The following is a 19,983-nucleotide window of genomic DNA, read 5'->3' as shown; positions in this document are numbered from 1 at the left end:
TGTCCCAAAAGCATGTCATGCCTTGGACATGAAAAAAGTTGTCTCCCAACTCTTCACCTCCCCATGCACATTCTATTTGGGCTTGTAACAATTACAAGGCTCATGGACTTTTATTTAAATGTCTCAAACACATTTGAGACCATGTAAAGTTTACTTGATTTTACTCAAGACCACTAGTTTAATAATTAATTATTTCTAATTGGGCTCTACAAGGCCCAATGTTGTTTAATTAATTCAACACTTGAATTAATTTAATTATTTGGACTCTACTAGGCCCACTAGTGTTTAATTAATTCAACATTTGAATTAATTTAATTTAGTCCATAATAATGTTTATGAAAATCACAATTTTCAAATACATTATTTGTTTGGCCAACTTTTAATTTAGGAACATTTTCTCAAATTAAAAGTTACATTCTCCTTATAGAAGTCATACTTCTATTTTTCCTTACGCTTATAAACTCCTTTATAAGCCGTTCAACACATTGAACTATTTTACTTCTCAACGGGATCTAAAAAGTTAGCACTTGTGTGACCCTCAATGGTTCAATGATACAACTAGCCGTGGGTTCACATCTCCATGTGATTCGGACTAAACACGTCCTTATACGAGCATACCCCAATTGCTCCATTCTTACTTATCAACTCCTTGATAATAAGAACGTCAGAACTCAAGTCTGATAGTACCCAACCAATCATGTTAAACGTCTAGCAGCATCACTTACATGATTTATTAGGTATCAAATGATAGTGCCTGCAAGAACCATTCAATTATGGTTAGCGCACAGTACGGTCCCTTCAACTCACATATCCCGACCGATTCGACAACCATTGGTATATCGAGAGTTGTCAATGAATCGATACTATGTGTCATGTCGTAATTGCATCGATGGTGTAATCTATGAAACCCCTTTCATAATTACCACCATACTCTGATCAGAGATTTCATATTAATATACATGAGATCACATAGGATATCCATACCCGAAGGTAAGCGGTGAATCCCCGACTACAATGCATCGACTCCTATATGTTTCGACAAAACACCCAACCTTGCCACCTGATGACCCCATGAGAGTCGGTAAACAAGTCAAAGTGTAATGCTAGCATATAGAGTCTCAATGTTCTCCCGGGTCATAAGGACTAATGGTGTACAACCATAAACTAGGACGTTTCCACTCGATAAGTGAGAACCACTTGGAAAGTCCTTTATGGAGGGTTGTTCAGTGCACTCTACAAGGAGCACATATATGCATGTTCGGACATCACAATGTCCCTTACCAATGAAACATGGTACTCACATCGCAGATACTAGTCTCGAACTCGAGCGGCCTATATCCTTCTTAGCGGCGGCTGAATCGACTAAGAACTGTTTAGAATATACAGTATTCCAAATATGAGTTTCATGATACTCATCATATGAGCATCTCATATTCTTTCTACTATTTGTATATTCAAGGACTTTATCTATGCAACTAGCATGTGCATACAGATAAAGATGTGCCAAAACAATAATTTCAAATATTATTAAAATAAAGATTGTTTATACATAGAGTTTCATTGTGAACACTCGGCCAACATTTGGCTCGACGGGCACCTACTCTAACAAGGTAGTCACTTTGAGGAGTGGAAAAGAATTGGAGGTGCAGAAGTCCACGGAGAAAATGGACAAGAAAAAGACTGTTGAAGAGAGTAAGTTTGAGGATAGAAAAGAAAATAAAACTGAGGAGTACAAGGCCGAAGTTGAAGTTGAACAACCTCCAGTTTTTAAGCCGACCCTTCCATACCCTCAGAGGTTCAAAAAGAAGAATTTGGATGATTAGTTTGCAAAATTCTTAGATATTTTTAAGAAGATACACATCAACATACCATTTGCTGATGCTTTGGAGCAAATGCCGAATTATGCAAAATTTATTAAAGATGTGATGTCTAAGAAGAAGAAGCTGCAGGAGTTTGAGACTGTGAAACTGACTGAAGAATGTAGCGCCGTACTGCAAAAGAAGCTACCACAAAAATTAAAAGACTCGGGGAGTTTTACTATTCCTTGCTTTATTGGTGGTTCTAAATGTAGTAAAGCTTTATGTGATTTGGGAGCAAATATTAATATGATGCCATGTTCTATTTACAGGGAATTGGAGCTTGGAGAGGTTAAACCAACCACTATCACCTTACAGCTTGCTGACAGAAGTCTCACGTATCCACGTGGGATTGTGGAAGATTACTGGTAAAAGTAGATAAATTTATTTTTCCTGCTTATTTCGTGATTTTAGATATGGAGGAGGATCATGATACCTCATTAATCTTTGGGAGACCTTTCCCGGTGATTGGAAAAGCATTGATAGATGTGCATAAGGGTGAACTCACCTTGAGAGTGGGTGGAGAAGCAGTCATTTTTAACATCTATCAAGCCATGAAGGGATCAAATGAGGTAAGTACTTGTAAAAGCATCGATATTATAGACTCATGTATGTCTCTTGATTGTGCAGGAACTAGAGATCCTTTGGAGCGCTGTTTGATAAGCGCTGCAGGAACTGTTGATGAAGATGATTGGGAAGTGAAAGAGCAACTGGTGGCTCTTGATGGATCAAAGAGAGAGAGAAAAACGGATGCACCGCTTGAGGAATTGGAGGTACATGAGCAAACAAAGGTAATACCTCCTTCCCCTGATTTGAAGGAACTGCCAAGCCACTTTTGCTATGCATTTTTAGGTGAAAAGTAGACATATCCTGTAATCATCTCTTCCTCTCTTACTTGTGATGAAAAAGATAAATTATTGAGAATATTGAGAAAATTTAAAACTGCATTTGGATGGTCGATTTCTGATATCAAGAGGATTAGTCCCACCATATGCATACATAGGATTTTGATGGAGGAGTCGTATACTCAGTATGTGGATCATCAGAGGAGGCTGAATCCAGCGATGAAGGAAGTTGAGAAAAATGAGGTATTGAAATTGTTAAATGCTGGAGTAATTTATGCTATTTTTGACAGTATTTGGGTGTCTCCTGTGCAAGTAGTGCCTAAAAAGGGTGGAATGACTGTAGTAAAGAATGACAATGATGAACTAATATCTACTCGTACTGTGATTGGATGGCGAGTATGTATTGATTATAGAAAATTGAATAATGCCACACGTAAAGATCATTTTCCATTACATTTTATTGATCAAATGCTTGATAAACTTGCTGGTTATTGTCATGATTGTTTTTTAGATTGTTATTCAGGTTATAACCAAATTGCTATAGCGCCAGAAGACAAGGAGAAGACCACTTTCACGTGTCCCTATGGCACGTTCGCTTTTAGGAGAATGCCTTTTGGGCTATGCAATGCACCTGCTATTTTTCAGAGGTGTATGATGGCCATATTTGCAGACATGGTGGAAGACATCATGGAAGTCTTCATGGATGATTTCTCGGTATTTGGCTCTTCATTTGATCATTGTTTACATAACCTTTCCCTCGTTTTGCAGAGATGTCAAGAAAAGAACTTAGTTCTTAATTGGGAGAAGTGTCATTTTATGGTCCAAGAGGGTATTGTTCTTGGACATAAAGTATCTTCTAAGAGATTAGAGATAGACAGAGCCAAAGTGGTTGCAATTGAAAAGCTTCCACCACCAAAGAATATCAAAGGGATTAGGAGTTTCTTAGGACACGTCGGGTTTTATCGTAGATTCATCAAAGATTTTTCTAAGATACTTAAAACTTTATGTAATTTGCTCGAAAAAAAATCCACTTTTATTTTTGATGATGATTGTCTGCAGTCGTTTGAGAAGATCAAGAAGGCATTGGTGACAACACCAATCATGATAGTGCCAGATTGGAAGGAGCTCTTCGAGTTGATGTGCGATGCGAGTGATTATGCAGTGGGTGTGGTGTTGGGCCAAAGGCGTGATAAAATTTTTAGATCAATCTACTATGCAAGTCGAACCATGGATGCTGCCCAACAAAATTATATTACAACTGAGAAAGAGATGCTTGCAGTAGTGTTTGTATTTGACAAGTTTAGACCCTACTTGGTTGGCACAAAGGTAATTGTTTTCATTGACCATGCAGCTATTCGATATCTATTTGCCAAGAAGGATGCAAAACCACGATTGATAAGGTGGATTTTATTGCTCCAAGAGTTTGACTTTGAAGTGAAAGATAGGAAATGATGTGAAAATCAAGTGGCTGACCACTTGTCGAGACTTGAACTAGAGGAGAAGAAAGAAGAGGGTGTTATACAAGAAACATTTTCGGATGAGCAACTCTTTGAGGTGAACTCTGTACTTTCTTGGTTTGCTGATATTGCAAATTTTTTGTCTTGTGGTACCCCTCCTCCAGATTTGAGCAATCATCAGAAAAAGAAATTTTTCCATGATATCAAGTTCTTCTTGTGGGATGATCCATTTGTGTATAAGAGATGTGCTGACCAAGTTATTAGGAGATGCGTGGATGGTGTCGAAGCACACCAAATTCTGGAGCAATGTCATTCGTCACCTTATGGTGGACATTTTGGAGCAACACGAACAACAGTTAAGGTATTGCAATCTGGTTTCTATTGGCCTAGTATGTTTAAAGATAGTTATACCTTAGTAAAATCATGTGATAGATGCCAGAGGTTAGGAAACATCTCTAGGCGTCACGAACTACCACTGACAATATTTTTGAAGTGGAACTTTTTGACGTTTGGGGCATAGATTTCATGGGAACCTTTCCCCATTCTTTTGGTAATTCTTATATTTTATTAGTTGTTGATTATGTTTCGAAATGGGTGGAATCAATCGCCACCAACACTAATGACGCTCATGTTGTAGCTAAATTCGTGAATAAGAACATCTTCACCAGGTTCGGAACACCGAGAGCCATCATAAGTGACGAAGGTACGCATTTTTGCAATAAAATTTTGAACTCACTTTTGGCTAAATACAGTGTGAAGCATAAAGTGGCACTAGCGTATCACCCTTAATCAAATGGACAAGCTGAAATATCCAACCGGGAAATTAAACAAATATTGGAGAAGACAGTCAACATTAACCGGAAGGATTTGACACTCAAGTTGGATGATGCACTATGGGCATACCGAACCGCATTAAAAACACATATTGGGATGTCTCCCTATAGGCTCGTATTTGGGAAAGCATGCCACTTGTCGCTGGAATTGGAGCACCGAGCATTCTGGGCAGTTAAGAAGTTGACTTTGACATGAAAACATCTGGCGATGTCAGAAAATTGCAGCTAAATGAAATGGAGGAATTCCGAAATGACGCATATAAGAATACCAAGATCTACAAAGAGCAGACTAAGAAGTGGCATGACAAAATCATTGTACGAAGGGAGCTCAAACCGGGAGAACAAGTACTATTATTCAATTCTCGTCTGAAGTTGTTTCCTGGTAAGCTGAAGTCGCGTTGGTCAGGGCCATTTGTTGTGGAAACAGTGTATCCTCAGGGGCCATCGAGCTAAGGTGCAATGATGGAAGAATTTTCAAGGTGAATGGACAGCAGATTAAGCCTCACTATGGGACCGAAGTAAGTAATATCGACATCATTGGGTTGAGCGAACCAAACTGAGGAAACTGGCGACAGTTGGGTTGACGACATTAAACCAAGCGCTTGTTGGGAAGCAACCCAACTAGTTTCTTTTTCTGCTTTCGCTATTTTATTTTCAGTAATATAATTGCTTTTACGTTCTCTTATTTTATTTAATTTGGCATGTGAAGATTAGACACTGATTTATGTGTTATTATGAAGATACAAGTTGAAACGAGGCATGGAAAGGACTCAATTGGATGAAATCAGTGCAAAAATGGCGCCTAAGCGCTATACTATAGGCGCCGCAGTGCTAGGAGGCCGAGAAGAAAGCGCCTAGGCGCTGCCCAGGAAGCACCGTAGCGCTAAAATGCGAAGACTAAGCGCCGCGGCGCTAGATAGCGCTGAAAGGCCGAGAGTTAAGCGCCGCGGCACTACTTACTCAACGCCGCGGCGCTAGTTCGTGATATATATAAAAAAAGAGGGATCCGATGGTTAGTTTCAGAAAACAAAGAAACAAGCGCCGCGACCTCTACTCTCCTCCACCACCAAATTTTCGCCCACCATAAATCTTCCACAAAAATCTCCTTCTAAACACCACAATACACCACACAAATCAATCTCAACCCAAATCCACCAAAATTTCCTCACTCCTCACACCTCTTTGGCTCAACAATCTCCAAGAGAATTCTTCAACGAACTGACACCCGGACGAATTGAAGCATATCTTGGTCAACCGATCATAAGTTAACAATCTTTGGTGTAGTGATTCTTGATTTTAATGCTTGAAATCCGAAGGATTTGAGTTTTGAATTACATACCCAAAGTGTTCGATTAATTGTCTTAGTGAGTTTGTTGTTGGGAATTGTTGGATTCGGAGAAGTGCATGTTAGAAGGAATCGTTAATTGATTTTTTGTGTTGATATTGTGCGTGTTGCATTGTTAAAATATTGTTGGGAGAGACGTTGTTGTTGGAAATTGTTGTTGAGCCACGGGTTGTATTGAATTGCCACATGCCTCCGAGGAAGAAGACCAAGCAGGTTCAATCTGGGGAGGGCGAGTCGTCTACAACTACTTTTAATAGGCGACGATTCTGGAATGCCGTTGCTGCTGAAAACTACTCTAAATTACAAGATAAAAGCATGAAGCGGGAAAGAGGGATGGATCAGAGCATCCCGGATTGCACGACATTGATTGTTGCTAGGCATATACATTGGGATGAGTTTGTGAAACAGTCGGCAGACGTTGTGATCTCCATTGTGCAGGAATTTTATGCTTACTAAAGGTCAAACACAAAAATTATCACGTGAAGGTTCGGGGACGGATGGTTGCCTTCGATAGCACAACAATTAATTCGCTGTATTCGATGCCAGACTACAAAACAGATGGGTACACACTGTTCATGCGAGAGGCTTACCCTCTGAGACGATCATTACCACACTATGTGAGCCGGGCACGGTTTGGAAACTAAATAATCAACGAGCCCCGGTCACATTCCCTGCGATGTCCATGCAGAGGGAGGCATACAACTGGTACCACTTCGTAGCCTCGCGATTGATGCCATCTGGGCATGTATCTGACGTGACAAAAGTGAAGGCAGCCTTGGTTTATTGTATCATCACCGGCAGGACAGTAGATGCGGGCCGAGTGATTATGACTTCGATATTGCAGGCTTCTCGGGGCACTTCCACTGTTAGCATGCCACACTCTTCTACCATTACAGATCTATGTCGGTTAGCAGGGGTTGTATGGGATGATAGCGAGCCCGTATTGCATACCAAAGGCGACATCTTACTGGTTGCTAGACTCCCGAGGGATCGGAGACAAAGGCAGATTACTAGTGCTCCAGGAGAGGCTTCAAGGAGTGGAGCGCAGCCACCTCCCGTCCCACAGGCACGTGCAGGGAGGGGACAGACACACACGAGCGTCTCGATGACATCGAGCGTGTTACGAGGCGACAGTGGCGGATGACACGAGAGCACATGGACTACGTGTACAATTTTAATCAGATGCCCGCACAGAAATTCTCTGCAGCCGTATTTCCCCAGCCGCCAGCATTTTCCCATTGACCTATTGAGGATGATGAGGAGTATTATGATGACGAGGAGCCTGAGCTGTCAGGCGAGGAAAACGATTCCTGAAGCGTGTTGTATGAGGTACATGTTCCCATTTTTTTCTTGCTTTATTACTGTACATTGGGGACAATGCACGTACTTAAGATTGGGGGGTCGTTCACTCTGTTTTATCGTTCACTCTGTATTACTTTTTATTATATGAATTGCATGATTAGTTATTCCCTGCACAATAGAGTTTAATTCCTTCTCGTTTAAAAAAAATCGTTATTTATTTATTGCATACTAGAATTGTTAGGAAGAGTCATAGATACGTCATTTTGTGGCCAATGATGAAAATGAAATCGTGGTTTTAATGCATATATGTATTCATGATAACTTGGGAGTCACAAATATCGTTGCACGGTCATGTTTGTTGATACTAGCAATGCTTAGAGATAATTTACATGCTTGTAATGCTAAATGGATGATAGGGATTTGAATTTTAGTATTTTTCACATGACATTAATTGACACTTTTGCAAACACAGAAGTGACCTAGGCAATCTTTCTCAATTTCTTTGGGCCTGTTTTCATTACTATTATCGTTTGTTAGCCAATTGAGCCTTGAGTAGATTGAGATACTTGTTTTTCTTTGTGCACCTCTCATATATCATTTGATTGAAAATTGCATGTGATTGGTTTGTATGAGTTGACCACTAGATTGACGGTAATCTAGAACTTGCTTGAGCATTTTTTCGAGGCGAAATACGGATAATATGTGACATATGAATGATTTAGGCAATCTTTTGTAACCATTTTAGCCTTTGAGCCTACCGAAGGAACATGAAATATCCCTAGTGTCTCATTTTGAGTCTATTTAAAAATCAAGTGGTGTGTGTCAATGACATACAATCAGCCCCCACTTGTATCTATTTTACATCCCACAACAACTATCTAATGAAGCTTATACACTTATTGTCCTACCTAATCTTGAGAGAAATAAGATCATTGGTGTTGTAAAGATTCAAGTACTCCTTGAAAAGAAAAAGAAAAAAGTAAGTGCGAAAAAAAAGGAGTTGAAAAAGTGACAAGAAAAGAAAAATAACCAAATGAATGAATCAAAAAGTGGAGAAAAAGAAAATTATGGGAAATCGAGGATATGATTGGGAAGAAAACAATGAAGTGATGGTGAATGAAACAAGAGTGAATATGATGAAAATTCGATTATTTCTCTCAAATTTTGATTTACATACCTTTTATTGTAGCCATGAGCCATAACCTAATGTTACAAGCATACAAGACCTATTAACCTTGTCACATTTATCTAATATACTAGTGGATAAAAGTTGTTAATGTCAAGACTATGGATTACCTGTGAAACATGGTTAGCAAGTATGAACTTTAATCATTTGCATGTAAGCATCTCATTGTGTAACATCATCGTTTGATATACTTATGTTGAATACCTTTTGAACCAAACAATTACCAGTGAAGTCCTTTGGGATCTGTGTAAGTGAATTTGTATATTTATGAAGTGTGATTTAAACTGAACTGAAGATCCCTTGAGTTTATAAAGCTAGTGGGTGTTGTAAATTTATTTGAGCATTTGATTGGGTAAATGAACATTGACATATCACACATGCACGTGACTCTCGAGTAATTATGAATCACATGAAAATAAATAAATCTTAGGCCACTGTCACTTTTTGCATATCCATGACTATAGTTGTCCGCGTTTAATTCTTGCTTCAGTCTGCATTTCTATTTTTTCCTTTATTTTGCTCGGGACTAGCAAAATTTCAAGTTTGGGGGGTTAGACAAGTGCAAAAATTGCACTTAAATTATATGTTAATCCATTTGATCTATGTTGGTTTCGAACAGAATTACGCCTGTTTTTGTTGTTTTTGTGTTGTGCAGGGGATAAACAACTAGTTGATGGTTTAGAGCAATCAGAGATGTTTTTGAGCGTGAAACTGCAATAGACGAGAGCCGCAGCGCCACATCGCTCATTTGTACGAAATAAGAGCGCCTAGGCGCTGCCCAAGAAGCGCCGCGGTGCCTCATTGCCGAAGAATAAGCGCCTAGGCGCTGCCCACACAGCGCCGCGGTGCCTCAAGGCTGAGAGACAAGCACTTAGGTGCTAAGGAACAAGCGACGCGGCGTTAACATTCACAATTGACGGGCGCCTAGGCGCTACACATTCAGCGCCGCGGCGCCAGTGGCGGTGAGGAAAGATTAATTGGGCTACGATTCATGGCCCAGACGAAGAAAATAAGAGGGAAATGAGGGTTCAGAATACATGGAGCCATATTTTGGAGAGAAAACACACGGGAGAACAGGAGCGAACACGAGACGAAGATCCAGAGTGCGAAGAACGATCACAAAGACGAAGAACATTTTATTGAAAATTGCATGTGATTGGTTTGTATGAGTTGACCACTGGATTGAAGGTAATATAGAACTTGCTTGACCACTTTTTCGAGGCAAAATACGGATAATATGTGACATAAGAATGATTTAGGCAATCTTTTGTAACCGTTTAAGCCTTTAAGCCTACCGAATGAACATGAAATATCTCTAGTGTCCCATTTTGAGCCTATTTAAAAATCAAGTTGTGTGAGTCAATGACATACAATCAGCCCCCACTTGTATCTATTCTACATCCCACAACAACTACCTAATGAAGCTTATACACTTATTGTCCTACCTAATCTTGAGAGAAATAAGATCATTGGTGTTGTAACGATTCAAGTACTCCTTGAAAAGAAAAAGAAAAAAGTAGTGCGAAAAAAAAGGAGTTGAAAAAGTGACAAGAAAAGAAAAATAATCAAATGAATGAATCAAAAAGTGGAGAAAAAGAAAATTATGGGAAATCGAGGATATGATTGGGAAGAAAACAATGAAGTGATGGTGAATGAAACAAGAGTGAATATGATGAAAATTCGATTATTTCTCTCAAATTTTGATTTCCATACCTTTTATTGTAGCCATGAGCCATAGCCTAATGTTACAAGCATACAAGACCTATTAACCTTGTCACATTTATCTAATATACTAGTGGAGAAAAGTTGTTCATGTCAAGACTATGGATTATCTGTGAAACATGGTAAGCAAGTATGAACTTTAATCATTTGCATGTAAGCATATAATTGTGTAACATCATCGTTTGATATACTTATGTTGAATACCTTTTGAACCAAACAATTACCAATGAAGTCCTTTGGGATCTGTGTAAGTGAATTTGTATATTTATGAAGTGTGATTTAAACTGAACTGAAGATCCCTTGACTTTATAAAGCTAGTGGGTGTTGTAAATTTATTTGAGCATTTGATTGGGTAAATGAACATTGACATATCACACACGCACGTGACTCTCGAGTAATTATGAATCACATGAAAATAAATAAATCTTAGGCCACTGTCACTTTTTGCATATCCATGACTATAGTTGTCCGCGTTTAATTCTTGCTTTAGTCTGCATTTCTATTTTTTCCTTTATTTTGCTCGGAACTAGCAAAAGTTCAAATTTGGGGGGTTTGATAAGTGCAAAAATTGCACTTAAATTATATGTTAATCCATTTGATCTATGTTGGTTTCGAACAGAATTACGCCTGTTTTTGTTGTTTTTGTGTTGTGCAGGGGATAAACAACTAGTTGATAGTTTAGAGCAATCAGAGATGTGTTTGAGCGTGAAACTGCGATAGACGAGAGCCGCAGCGCCACATCGCTCATTTGTACGAAATAAGAGCGCCTAGGCGCTGCCCAAGAAGCATCGCGGCGCCTCATTGCCGAAGAATAAGCGCCTAGGCGCTGCCCACACAGCGCCGCGGCGCCTCAAGGCCGAGAGACAAGCGCTTAGGCGCTAAGGAACAAGAGCCGCCGCGCTAACATTCACAATTGAAGGGCCCCTAGGCGCTACACATTCAGCGCCACGGCGCTAGTGGCGGCGAGGAAAGATTAATTGGGCTTCGATTCATGCCCCAGACGAAGAAAATAAGAAGGAAATGAGGGTTCAGAATACATGGAGCCATATTTTGGAGAGAAAACACACGAGAGAACAGGAGCGAACACGAGACGAAGATCCAGAGTGCGAAGAACGATCACAAAGACGAAGAACATTTTATTGAAAATTGCATGTGATTGGTTTGTATGAGTTGACCACTGGATTGACGGTAATATAGAACTTGCTTGACCACTTTTTCGAGGCGAAATACGGATAATATGTGACATAAGAATGATTTAGGCAATCTTTTGTAACCGTTTTAGCCTTTGAGCCTACCGAATGAACATGAAATATCCCTAGTGTCTCATTTTGAGTCTATTTAAAAATCAAGTGGTGTGTGTCAATGACATACAATCAGCCCCCACTTGTATCTATTTTACATCCCACAACAACTATCTAATGAAGCTTATACACTTATTGTCCTACCTAATCTTGAGAGAAATAAGATCATTGGTGTTGTAACGATTCAAGTACTCCATGAAAAGAAAAAGAAAAAAGTAAGTGCGAAAAAAAAAGAGTTGAAAAAATGACAAGAAAAGAAAAATAACCAAATGAATGAATCAAAAAGTGGAGAAAAAGAAAATTATGGGAAATCGAGGATATGATTGGGAAGAAAACAATGAAGTGATGGTGAATGAAACAAGAGTGAAGATGATGAAAATTCGATTATTTCTCTCAAATTTTGATTTCCATACCTTTTATTGTAGCCATGAGCCATAACCTAATGTTACAAGCATACAAGACCTATTAACCTTGTCACATTTATCTAATATACTAGTGGATAAAAGTTGTTAATGTCAAGACTATGGATTACCTGTGAAACATGGTTAGCAAGTATGAACTTTAATCATTTGCATGTAAGCATCTCATTGTGTAACATCATCGTTTGATATACTTATGTTGAATACCTTTTGAACCAAACAATTACCAATGAAGTCCTTTGGGATCTGTGTAAGTGAATTTGTATATTTATGAAGTGTGATTTAAACTGAACTGAAGATCCCTTGAGTTTATAAAGCTAGTGGGTGTTTTAAATTTATTTGAGCATTTGATTGGGTAAATGAACATTGACATATCACACATGCACGTGACTCTCGAGTAATTATGAATCACATGAAAATAAATAAATCTTAGGCCACTGTCACTTTTTGCATATCCATGACTATAGTTGTCCGCGTTTAATTCTTGATTCAGTCTGCATTTCTATTTTTTCCTTTATTTTGCTCGGGACTAGAAAAAGTTCAAGTTTGGGGGGTTTGATAAGTGCAAAAATTGCACTTAAATTATATGTTAATCCATTTGATCTATGTTGGTTTCGAACAGAATTACGCCTGTTTTTGTTGTTTTTGTGTTGTGCAGGGGATAAACAACTAGTTGATGGTTTAGAGCAATCAGAGATGTTTTTGAGCGTGAAACTGCAATAGACGAGAGCCGCAGCGCCACATCGCTCATTTGTACGAAATAAGAGCGCCTAGGCGCTGCCCAAGAAGCGCCGCGGTGCCTCATTGCCGAAGAATAAGCGCCTAGGCGCTGCCCACACAGCGCCGCTGTGCCTCAAGGCTGAGAGACAAGCACTTAGGTGCTAAGGAACAAGCGACACGGCGTTAACATTCACAATTGACGGGCGCCTAGGCGCTACACATTCAGCGCCGCGGCGCTAGTGGCGGTGAGGAAAGATTAATTGGGCTACGATTCATGGCCCAGACGAAGAAAATAAGAAGAAAACGAGGGTTCAGAATACAGGGAGCCATATTTTGGAGAGAAAACACACGGGAGAACAGGAGCGAACACGAGACGAAGATCCAGAGTGCGAAGAACGATCATAAAGACGAAGAACGACGGATCTGGGGACGGAGACGACACTTCGGATTTGTCATCTATTCTTTCATTTTTATATTTTTGTGTTTTTCGATGTCTAAATCTTTGAACATGCGTTGTTTTTATTTAGATTTAGTCATGAACTAATTTTATAGTCTAGAGAATGACGTAGCTTTGTTGGTACGATAATTTGACTCGGTTCTTTATGTGATTGAATTCCTTCTCGTTTAATTGTGTTTCTTTGTATTGTTTTGACTGCAATTTACTGGCCATAAATTGTGTGTTATTTGATTAATTCTACAACTTGGGAGAGGGGCTAGGATTATAGATAATTAGAGACGTATCGTTGAATCTTTATATCGTTCGGAAGGCGTATAACTTTAGCGAGATTAGGCAAGAACATTGTTTGCATTTATCATATAAATCTAGATTCTTATTAGGAATGTTTGAATCGAGGTTTGAATGATACAGTTTATTCGTCACTTGGGAAAATGATAATAAAATAATTAAGTGTTCTTGGTTATTAAATAATTGAAATTCATGAATATAAATTCAATCGGAAATGATTATCGTGGAAACTTAGTGAATCATTCATCTAGATGCTTTCTCTCGGTGATATTTCTCAATTCAGTGTTAGTTTAATTATTCATTTGCAATTAAATAGTTGTTAAACAAATCAACCTTTTTTTGATTTTTCTAAATAAAGTTGAGACTACTTTAATTATAAGCACTGATATACATTGATATACGCACTTATCGTAGGATCGACACTCGTACTAAAAAATTCATTTTACTGTAACTTGACATCTTGCGCTTGCGAGCAATCAAGAAAACAAGCAACACCTCTGGGTTTGAAGAAGAAGAGGAAGAAGTAGTCTCCGTGTGGAGGGAAAGAAAGAATAACTCAAGGTTGCTGTGAGAGGAGATATGCACTTGCGATGCTCACTACAGATACTGTAAATCCTTGTATGGAGTCTCCGCCGCCATAAATTTCTTTGTTTCTCGCTATTCTTCACCCCCATCACCTTTTTTTACCTTTCCACAGCCCTCTCCGCCGCCCACTCGACCCAAAGAAAATGTGGTGTCAAACCCTTTGTTTCTAAGGGTGTCTCCAGCAAACACCGTCTGAGCCCACCAAAGAGGCCATCGTTTGCGAGTCATGCAGCAGGTCCTCCACAAGCTAGGTTTATTCCGAGGAAGACTACAATGAGAAGAATCATAAAGAACAGCCCGTATGTGGGTATTTTTACGTGGATTTGCCTCAGGGAATAGCTTCACCGAACAGAGATTTTGGGTGGGAATTTTTCAACCCCTTTAATCGCATAACCAGGCATGATGTGATAAATGTTTATAACAAAATATCTGAGGAAGATCTGAGAGTGGTGAGGGAACAAGAAGGGATTCCAGAGCTTGAAGACGAAGAAGGGGAACGGATAGAGGAAGAGGAAATGGCTATGGCGAGAAAAGAAAGACTTGAGACAGAGAAGGTGTCTAGTGTTGACTTTTTTAAAGCAGTGGATGGTGCTAACGTGAGCCAGGGGTAGCATCAGCATCAGCCAAAAGGGTTCACTGTTATTGATGCACCAGTGGGAGGAAGAGAGTTGTTGGAGGCATTAAAAGATATTGAAGATCACTTTATTAAAGCCTATGAGTCTGGTAAGGATGTTTCAAGAATCCTGGAGTGTAACAAGATCCATTTGTAGCCTAATCTTGAGGAAATTAAAGGTAAGATTTTTATCTAATTTTCTGATATCCTTTGTGCTTATGCCATGGTTTCCTTGGTAAAAAGTATAATATTTGCTGTATTTAGAGAATTAGATAAAAATTAATTAATTACTTGAAAATGTTCAACACACCCTCAACTGTAGAGGGGATTACATCTTAAAGTTCAATGGTCTATTTAGTTCTTATTTCTCTGTTATTGGCGTGATTAAGTATATTGTATTCCTTGGACTATGTATTAGTTGCAGTTCAATTCTGCACAGCACAACATATCACTTGATTTTATAGTTTCAAGAGGTTTCAATTCTTGATTTATCATGTATTGATTTAACAGTTCTAAATGAGTTCACAAAATAATTTCGTTCCGTCGTACCTTTTAGTCATTCTCTTTGTTTCTCTTGATACCTGATCACTAAAAGGAATTTAATGAAGTAACTGTATGAGCAGAGAATTCGACTAAATTAATTCAAGCTATCACATGGTGCACTGCTTCTTCTCGTTCATCATCTTCCAAGAGCTTGGTAGCGTTTTCATCCAAAAGCTCATCAACATGGACGTAATTCAGTAATGAACTTTTTGATGATTATGGAGGAATGACTTCTGGAAACCATTCGCTGACTCTGGGACGGCTCTATGCGTGGGAAAAGAAACTCTATCAAGAAGTTAAGGTAATATTAACTTGTCGAATTCACTTTTCTATGGTACTTGTAAATTTTCTCCGATACTCAAGTAGGATAACAGCAATTGTCATGGCGCTCTATGATAATGATCGAAATGTTATGTGTGGGCAATTGTTGCACTTCATGATGATATCTCACCATCAGCTATTGCTTGGAAACTTAATTGTATGTATCAATAGTTGGTACTAGAGCCAATGTCATATGCTCAGTAGTCAGTTCCCTTGAGTGTTAAACTTAAGTTACTATTGGGAGAGGATCATGGGACAGCTGCGATTGTTTTTGTGCATGATTCTTAGGGTGGTGTATAGGTCAAAGCATTTGAGCTGCACATTGAGTATTGGGCGTCAAAATGTCAATATCATTTTTCTTTATTCTGACTTGGTTTTCGTGCTTGTGTGTGTTTTTGCCTCTAGGATGGAGATAGCATTCGAAGAATTTACGAAAGAAAATTCAATCAACTTAGGAACCAAGATGTTAGAGGAGATGAAGGAATTGCTGTGGATAAAACCCGAGCAACTGTGAAAGATTTATACAACAGGATCCTTGTGGCAATTCGAAGTGCTGAGACAATTTCAAACCAAATCGATAAGCTGAGAGATGAAGAACTGGAGCCCCAAATAAGAGAGCTTCTTCGAGGGTATTATAAATAAGATGATAAAAAAATCGATCTTTATTTTGATTTCTTCTACTTTATTTCTCTTATTTTATTTCATGCAGTATGTTGAAAACCTGGAAAATTATGTTGGAGTGTCACGAAATCCAGAACAAGATTATATTCGAAGTCAAAACATTCAACTGTCTTTCATACAGAAAATTCATCAACGAGTCACATCGACGAGCTACCCTTAAACTAGAAATCGAGCTGGTCAACTTGCGTGCGTGCTTTATAGAATATATTGCAGCACAGAAACGGTACGTCGAAGCCATTTACAAATGGTTATCCAAGTTTGTTGCCCCTGAAATTGAATTTTACACTAGGGGCCGGATATCTATACTGCCATGTCGAACTAATGGCCCTCCACTACTCAGTTTGTCACGATTGTATAAATTTAATTAACAAGTTACCAGATAAGTCTGTCTCGCTCACTGTAAAAATATGTTAGTCCGGGCCTTGTGGTTCAACAAGGCGAGGAACAGCAACAGAAGAGGTAAGTCGATAGCTTATCCAAAGAACTAGATAGAAAGACTTTGGCATTCGAGAAAGCTGAGAATAGGGCCTTTGAATTCAGGCTCATGGATAAGAACATCGATACCGAAACCGAGAATCATGCGGAATGTTTTTAGATAGGAAACATGTATTAGATAATTTGAAAAGAAGGGCCGACCTGGAAAAGGAAAAGCACCATGACTGTATGAAAGAAACCGAGAGGATCACTCTGATTGGCTTTCAGACCGGTTTTTTTTGGGTTTTCGAGTCTCTAACGGAGTTCTCGAGGGCCGCTTTTAATATGTATAGTGAACAAAGCTCCATCGCGGCTGGTGAGACTGTTGAGAAACCATCACGTATAGAAGTTGCTCGAGTCCATGAAAATGGTAGCAGATGACTTGTGATTGAAGTTCTTTTTGTCTTCAACTTGTTCCTTGCCCAATCTGGTGTGGGAGCGTAAGAGATAAATATTTTTTGAAATACTCAGGAAATAGGTGCTGCTTTTAATATTTCTTCCAATAAAGATTTGAAGTATCTCCGTGAACATAGCTTATATTGGGTGAACTACGTAACTATTTGTGTTCTTGTTGATTATTTTAATTCCGTATTTTGGGTATTGTATTATCGTCATGATCTCAATCGTTTCGCTACATTCCACAACTTGTATCAGAGTTTTGTTGTAAAATTTCTTAGAATTCTGAATATGCTCTGTCATTGCAGCTATGTCTGATCTTCTTTGTCAGAAATTTTTTTGACATTTTTTATAAGACTACGAGAAGCGTTGACTGGAGATGAAGGATCGGGATTTGGAATCAGCAAGTTCGACAGTAAAGATTTTCCATTATGACAATTTCGACTTAAAGATTATCAGTATAGCGAGAAGATGCTTCGGATTGTATGAGGAAAAAGCCCAGAAAAATGGAGACTGATGAATGAGAGCTCTTTGACTGAGAAGTGTTAGGTGTAATACGATTGACCTTGAAAAAGAACGTGACACATAACATGGCAGAGGTAGATCCAATTCAAGAAATGAAAAAGACAAAACCATATTCCAAAATAATTTGAAGTGTTGGAGCTGTGTTGAGACTGACCACTTGAAAAAGAATTTCAAATCAATAAAGAAAAATGCTAATGTTGTTACTGAAGAGGTACATTATAGTCTATTACTATCTAGGGAATATCTGGTTGATTAGTGGGTTATGGACTCGAGCTACATACCACTGATAATCGTAATGTATTCAATAATTATATTGATGGTGATTACAGAAAAGTTTACCTGACAGATGAAAACCTTTGAAAATAGCTGGCATGGATAATGTTCGTATGAAGATGTAAAATGGATCTATTTAAAATTAATAAAGAAAAATAGAACACTTTATATGACTTTTGATTGCATAGATGCATTAGAAGCTATGGATACTGTAGCTAATTCAAGTCTATGACATTATAGACTTGGACATATGAGTGAGAAGAGAATGAAGATGCTTGTATCAAATGGGAATCTACTGGAATTAAAGATTGTTGAACACAAGCTACGTGAAAGATGTATTTTTTAAAACCAGAAAAATGTGAGCTTTTCCAAAGGCCATAGAAAATCGAAACAAGCAAAGTGGGAGTTGGTTCATGCTGATGTATGTGGACAATCTCCTGTGACATCCCTTGGAGGTTCAAGATATTATGTCACATTTATCGACGATTCGAGCATAAAAATTTGAATTTATTTTCTGGAAAATAGATATGATATTTTATGAGACCTTTAAGAAGTGAAAATTATGGTTGAGAAATAGAACTTGAAGGTGAAATGTTTGTGGTCAGATAATGGTGATGAATATGAAGATGATGAGTTCAATTTTTTTTTTTTTACACATAACAAGATCAAGATGGATAAAACCATTCTCAAGATGAAGAAAACCATTCTTGTTACACCTCAACAGAATGGTGTAGGTGAAAGGATGAACATAACCCTTAATGAACGTGCTAGGAGCATGATATTGCACTCATCGAAATGATTCTTTTTTGATGATATTAACATTACATCATATCTAATCAACAGAGGTCCTTTGGTTCCTCTTGACTTTAGAAAACCTCAAGAGGTATGAAGTATAAGAAGTAAATCTTTATTTCTTCAAAGTTTTTGGACGTTTATCTTATGTTTATTTAGCTAGCAGAACAAAACTTTATCCAAAATCCAAAGTGTTTCTTTATCGGGTATGGAGATAATGATTTTTGGTTATCATTTCTGGGATGACAAAAAACGGAAGATAATTTGGATCAGAGATGTAATCTTCAATGAGCAAGTATTGTACAAGGATATGTCAAACATCAGAGTTAGAGATGAATGTCCTGAAGTCAATATGATAGATGAAGTGTCATTGATAGATATTCTAGTGATTTAGTTGAAAAGCAGTAACCATGAAGATGATGAAACAATTGCACAAGGTGATGACCCACAAACTCCAATGATTGAACTTTGAAGATCTTCGAGAATAATTAGACTACCTGAGAGATATTCTCATTACTTTATTATATTTTGCTAGCAGATAAAGGTGAACCAGAGACCTATGAAAAAGTACTACAAACTGATGATTCAATCAAGTGGGATTTGCCATGAAAGATGAAATGGATTCGGTGTCATCCAATCATACATGATAGTTGATAGAACTTTCGGATGACAAAAAAGTTATTACATAACAAGTGGGTGTACCAGTTAAAAGAAGAACATGATGGTAGAAAACGGTACGAGGCAATACTCGTTGTAAAAAATTTTCAAAAAAGGAAGACATTTTATTACACTGAGATTTTCTCTCTGGTACTATCAAGACTGTATTTGAATTGGTGGCAAAAGAATATTTACATATGGAGCAGTTGGATGTAAAGATGATGTTTCTTCATGACGAGCTAGATGAAGAAATGAAGCAGTCACATGGATTGAAGTACGAGAGAAAGAGAAAATAATGTGTAAACTTCAAAAGAGCTTGTACGGTCTCAAACAAACTCCAAGATAGTGGTACATGAAGCTTGATGTATTCATGAATAATAATGATTTCTCGA

At 38.3% G+C, this 19,983-nt stretch overlaps 1 pseudogene; it reads left to right on the top strand.

The window, feature by feature from the left end:
* Nucleotides 1-2,866: 2,866 nt before the first annotated feature.
* Nucleotides 2,867-17,455, top strand: LOC142525819 (uncharacterized; annotated as a pseudogene).
* Nucleotides 17,456-19,983: the final 2,528 nt, after the last annotated feature.

Source organism: Primulina tabacum, chromosome 15, assembly GCF_025594145.1.
Source record: "Primulina tabacum isolate GXHZ01 chromosome 15, ASM2559414v2, whole genome shotgun sequence".
Taxonomy (NCBI): domain Eukaryota; kingdom Viridiplantae; phylum Streptophyta; class Magnoliopsida; order Lamiales; family Gesneriaceae; genus Primulina; species Primulina tabacum.
Note: the sequence above shows the minus strand (reverse complement) of the source record. Positions and strands in the feature narration are given on the sequence as shown.